Below are 6,343 nucleotides of genomic sequence, written 5' to 3' on the forward strand. Positions count from 1 at the left end.
AAATTCATCGTCTTTTTAAATCATCTTTAAAATTCATTGGGTTTAACGATTTTTCTTTTCCCACGCGTTTTTTCTCCAATTAAACACAAGATGAATAAAACTCGTTACAATTTTATTTTTAAAAAACATACCACAAGTTAAATGCAGCAGAAAATCACTTTTTCATATTTTATTAAGTATACACTAAGAAAAGAAATATCTAAATAAGAAAGGACAAAATTTACTGTGTGGGTACTGATAACATATTTAAAATTAAATCTAAATTCTTTTATTAAAATAAAATAAACAACTGCTTTCCGTGAAAACGATTTCAAAAAAATATATATTTTCTTATTTGAAAAAAAAATATTTCTTCAATATAAATACGAATACAAATACATATGTTATTAATACCTATCGAATAAATATTTTTTAATTGTTAGATATTTTTTCCCTTAAAATAAGCCATGTCTGCACACATAGAGAAAAACAACCCTTTTTAACTTAAAAACACTGACAAATTCTGGATGAGAAAGAAAGTGTGCATTTTTCAAATTCAGCTTAAAAAAATAATACTAAAAAAAATACTATCTCTCATAATACTATAAATACTATAAATCTCATAATTTTATCCACATGACAAAAAAATTTTTGTTTGTAGACCAGCGTAATTGATAGGTCGGCCAGATTAGCACTACGTCATTTCGCAAAGTCATGTCGTTTTAAAAAAGTCAGTTTGAAAGAAAAAATAAAAAACAGATGGTATTATTAGTCGCTATCTCGGAGACTGTATAATCGCGGAAGCGAGCTAGCGAGCGAGCGAGCAGCGACAGGCGCTGGATCGATGATGGATCACAATCGTAGCAAAAAAAGTGAGTCTCAGTGTCGGCAATTAATAGAACAGTCTGAACAGCGAAATCTGAATAGCGCTACGTCATTTGGCAGATTTACATCACTCGGATGAGAAGAACATTGAAAGAACAGAATATCACGACTCACTAGAGAAGCCGGCTCGAGAAAACGCATCGGCTACTGATTCCTCGCGATATTCAATTTCCGACGGGCGTACGAGAACGTCGTTCCGGCCGATGTGTTTCTCATTGTGACGTGAACGTTATATCTCGCGATTCTTTACGGATCGGTAGTTGCGGGCGAGCGCGCGACGAAACGCGCGAATCGGCGCATTATTACGGCGGTGGCTTACGGACGCGCGCGTTAATTATTAATCGTCAATTGCAATTAGCGCCAGTTGCAACGCATCCGATCGATAACGCGCGCGCGCGCACCTCAGAATTCACTGCGTACGGCGCTTATAATTTTATTTCGAGCGAACGTCGATGGAATTGTAATCTACGTGAAATGACGCGCTCGCGATACGAGGATGCTGCTATCCGCTCTTCCATCGAACTGTCTCTCACTCGCGCGCGCACACACACACACACCCGTATACTCGCTCTCTTCCTCTCTATCTCTCTTTCGTCTTCGACGCGGTCTTTGCGGAACGCGCGCGGAAATAAATGCACTCGCGCGACGCGCTTCGACAAATGAATCTCGATGCAGGCGGCAGCCAGAGAAACGCGAAACACGGGTAATCCTGCGGCGCCATTAATAATTCGTCGGGGAGCCGTCATACAGAACTTCAGATACCACTGATGTCCCTCTCCGCGCGCGCGCGCGTGAGTGGGGAAGAGAGAGAGAGAGAGGGAAAATTCAGGGGATTCGTTAATCAAATTCCACGGCAACGGGAACTCCGGAGGCGACATTGTGAAACATTTATATCGCCGCTATTACCTCGGGGATATGCGGAGACTTTCCGAAGGAAAGAGTGAAAGAGGCAGAAAAAGAGAGAAAGAGACAGAGAGAGAGGAGAGAGAGAAAAAAAGCACAGGAACCGGAAAAGTAAAGGTGGAAGGAAGGCGTGTAACGCGCCGTTAAAGCAATCGCGAGGATAAACTTGAAATATTAACGCGACGCGGTGCGGCACGGCTTCTGCGGCAGGAACACGGCGGCTTGGTACAGTCGCTCGTTTGTGCGGAATAAAGTACGCGTCACAAATGACGCCGGTCATTTTGCGAAATTAGAAATTAGGCGAGGCCGCATTTCTATGAAAATCACTCGCCACTGTTATGCCGAGCACATCACGGCCAATGGCTCCATTCTCTCCGCCGAAATAACATCCGACCGAGCGTTTTCGCCGCGTTCCAGTCGTGGCCAGGTCAAATCGAGCGCGGGCGAACGAGGTAGAATGAGCGCGAAAACAAACGCGGGCGAGCAACGTTTGAGACCATGCACTTATACGAGGTGTCCAACAATTCATTACGCAGCCGCCATGTACGTCAAACTGATCACAAAATTCCTCTACCACTTAATTGCACAACTATATAAAATTTCGAGTTTTTAATGGACCGTATTGTTGCCGTTATTTGTTGTCAATGTCAACCGAACTCATAAGTCTGTTATGACCGCGCTTTGTACATTAAGTAGTATTAACGTGTACTCAGAAAATTCTGATAAAATTTCTGGAAGTTCATTGAAGCGTTAATTGAATGTCCTAATCATTGAATTGGATAAGAATTTATTTTGAATGTTTATTTTTATTGTTTTTTTTTAAGCGAGGTTAACATGATATATCGAAAAATTTTATAATTTTTTACCTATGAAAGAAGTGCTTCGGAAGTTTTTTAGTACAGAGTTTATAGTTGGAGAAAAAAATTATGGAATAATTGTCACTCAAAATAGAGGTAATTATTAGCATGCATAAAAATGAGGTATATTATAGGAGAAGTAAAAGCACATTAACATTAGAAAAAAATAATAAATAATATTTTTTCTGTTTTCATGAAATATATCATAAAATATAAACACTTGTAAGCATCGTAAATATAATGAAAAAACTTTTCATATTTGATATGAGTTTAAAAATAATTTTTCACGAGTAATTTACGCAAAAAATCTGATGAAAATGACAGCTTCAGTCACTCAAACTTTCAAAATATGTTTATTTTTATCAGAAAAATGAATATTTACAAAAAACAATTTCAAATTTCGACTGTTCATCAACGAAAACCAAACTCATGGGTCGTTCATATCTGCCGTCGACTTGAACAGCTCGGCAGATGAGCTAGAAGTAACCGGTCCCATCGAGCATCTGGCCTGTAGGCCTCCTCACCACAAATTTTTTCCCACTATAGACCCACCGGTCATGCGTGCGCTTCCAAGAATTCTCACGTAGTTTATATCGCTTGGATATATTTTCCTCACGAGTCTGGTTGAAGGATTAAAGAAGATTGCTGAATGATCACGCACTGATCGTGGACAATCATGCACCAATCTTCTTTAATCAATAACCAAAATCTACGTGGTCGTTTACAAAAGGATTGAGAAGTGTTCAGTTTTGTTGAGTTCTACGTGTACACATTACAAATATGCGTGTTACATATCATAAATTGTCACATCCTGCATACACTGGACGCTTCCACAAGAAGCTGCGAAGACTTAACCAGAAAAGGATGTCCTGTTAGTGCAGGCATTCGATCTTTGTCTAGCTTGACTCCTATTGGACATTTCGTCTAGCTTTAGCAATAGGAGTCAAGCTAGACAAAGATGCTTACCTGCAGACAGTGGAAGGGAAAAATACAGCTGTCCTTCATATTTTGTCTTCAAACTTCTTTCTCATAAGAAGGCGCAGTTACAGACCAATATCCTGAATTCTCTTTTATCGATAATGCGTCTCTAAATGTGACTTATAAGATTGGCTTTGATTGGCTTTCAGTTACACTTAGAGGCACTTTCGTCGAGATAAGAGAATTTCGAAAAAGGGCCTGTGTGTATAAGTATATATTTAAGACTAGCCAACTTTCAAAATTAAAGAGGATTTAAGTTGGTCCATGATACAATACTGTTAAAAAGTTATTATTAATACAACACGAAGAAATTTATGTTTATAGGTATGATTTGTGACATACAACTTTGACACTACCGCAAGAGAATATCAATCAAGCTTACAAAATATTTGCAAATTCATAAATAAATAATTGTTCAATATTCAGCGTTCTAAAATATACTTTTGGCTGGGACTACGTTCTACGGTTCTACGTTAAGCACCACTTATGCAAAAATATCATATCTATCAATAGAAGCACATTGTTGCTAGAGTAATGACAGTTAGCTGACATATGCGCATACGCACACATACACATGTATACAGGGTGTCTGACAATTCATGACACACCTGTTGTGTGCAAGTGAAACTCCTCAAACTGAACAGAAAATTCCTCTACCATTTTACGCGTAAAATTCTGAGTTATTAATCGAAGAAGATTAGTGAATGATCGTGCACAATGCGGTATATGAATTGTAATGATGATATCTATCGTTATATTCGTGTACGTTAAGTCAAACTGAACGAAAGATTCTTTACACCATTTTACAAACAACCTCGTAGATTTTTGGTTACTAATTAAAGAAGATTGCATCGTTGCACGAGCAGTCAGACACCAATACTAGGCGTCTTGTGTAAGGCGTTACCGGCGTCGGATACGCTCGGCAAGAAGGCACATAATAAGCAAATATCATTTCCCGATCGTACGGTCACAATCGTGCGGAGCGACGTTCGCGTCGTCGTTGTCGGCGACTAATTAGATTGTACGGCAGCCCGGATTCGTGTGTCTTTGCGAGCGGAACGAATTATCGATCTCGCGCGCGAAGATAATAGTGACTCGTCTTATGGCGTTCGAAGACGGCGGTTTCTCAGTTCTCGGCGGTAGTGGGAGAGAGAGTGAGAGGGAGAGGGGAAGAGAGAGAAAGAGAGAGAGAGAGAGAGAGAGAGAGAAGCCGACAGCCGGGTCTCCGCTTAGCTCTCGCGCCCGCGAAACTTCCGTAACTTCGTTCTGTTATGGGACGGAGGAGGACGGAACGGAGTTTCTGCGGCACGAGATAAACGGCTGATGCGGAGCGTCTAGCAGGGATATTATTTTCAACGTCATTGACTCTCGATAAGAGGGCTAACATTTGGTCTCAAAGACGCACTCCGTCCGTCCAACTTGTCTCTCGTCTCGTCTCGTCTCGTCTCGTCTAGTCTCAACTCCGCGTACGCGAGAAACCGCCGACGAGTTAAAACGGCGCGCGTCGTTAAACATGCGCGCCACGTTTTGGAAAATAACCCAGATAGATTTTCATGATTATCACGGCACGAGACAATCGATGATGGATACTTCACAATTTTTTTAATTACACTCACGAGACAAATATATTATATTGAATTAATCATTAAATTTACATCATACAATAATGTAAATTTTTTGCTGATGCAGTAACGAATCTACTGAAAGTTACACTCAAGCTTTCATGTTGCATTTTACATGGCATATCGTTCCCTAAGCAGAGTTTCATGATTATCACGACGTCACAACGACGGCAACATTACGATCCTTTCGATTACGTTGATGAACCAAAAATATACTGTACTAAATTAATTATAAAATTTACAATAATGTAAATTTTGTGTTATATTAATTTAATTAATTAATTTAAATAATTCTGCTATTATATTTAAATAATTCTGTTATATTAATAGCAACAATGAATTTACTAAACATCACACTCTCAGATTTTCGTACATCACACTTTGCATGACATATTGTTTTGAGCAAGGTTTGATCATTCTTTTCGTATTTCGTTGGTATTTCATCATTCCACGTGATCAATATGAGTGCCGTATGAAGCAGAGATGCAACCTTTATAAAGCGACTGATAAAGTTGTTATCGAATTAACGTACGCTTGTCTATCCGTGTTGTTTAATCCGCGAACATTCGCATTCAACGAACAACGTGCCAGTTAATCGTCCCAGTCGCCGGGGTTAAACGAAAAATCAAGTGGTCGCGAGTCTTCGCGAGCCACTGCGGAGAGAAGAACATTTCGTACAACAAGTTCTAATTAGCAATCGCAGCCGAGACCTCGAGATACATTCAACAAGAGAGAGAGAAAGAGATTCGTTGAACGACTCGCGCCGCCAAAGTCCTCTTGATAAACGGCACGAAACGGTAGTCGGAAGACGCGGCGCTTCCACAAAACATTTTTGCTCGCCGTTTTCCGCGCGTAAGAGGATTAAATTAAAACGCTAACATCGAGAAATCGCTTTCATCTTTATGAGATTGCCCGGCGTGCGCTTTGCGAGCGGAGGAGGACGCGCGCGCGCGCGCGTGGCGTAGAGGCAGAAAAGAGAGTAATACAAGAAGAGAAAAAGATAGGATACAGTGGGTGGAGGACGCAGAGAGAGGAGAAAGAGGAAAGAACAGAAGAGAGAAAGAGAGAGAGAGAGAGAGAGAGAGAGAGAGAGAGAGAGAGAGAGAGAGAGAGAGAGAG

At 40.3% G+C, this 6,343-nt stretch overlaps 2 protein-coding genes across 5 annotated transcripts in view; one reads left to right on the forward strand and one right to left on the reverse strand.

Annotated features, from left to right (window-relative positions):
- LOC116843454 (growth factor receptor-bound protein 14-like) overlaps nucleotides 1-6,343 on the reverse strand; it is a 237,737-nt gene that overhangs the window by 224,033 nt on the left and 7,361 nt on the right. The gene's annotated exons all lie outside the window — the stretch shown is intronic.
- The window catches only part of LOC116843453 (SET and MYND domain-containing protein 4), a 291,340-nt gene that overhangs the window by 164,383 nt on the left and 120,614 nt on the right, over nucleotides 1-6,343 (forward strand). The gene's annotated exons all lie outside the window — the stretch shown is intronic.

The sequence above is a fragment of the Odontomachus brunneus genome, unplaced genomic scaffold, assembly GCF_010583005.1.
Source record: "Odontomachus brunneus isolate Ranch 3 - 2012 unplaced genomic scaffold, Obru_v1 Obru_scaffold_033, whole genome shotgun sequence".
Classification (NCBI taxonomy): domain Eukaryota; kingdom Metazoa; phylum Arthropoda; class Insecta; order Hymenoptera; family Formicidae; genus Odontomachus; species Odontomachus brunneus.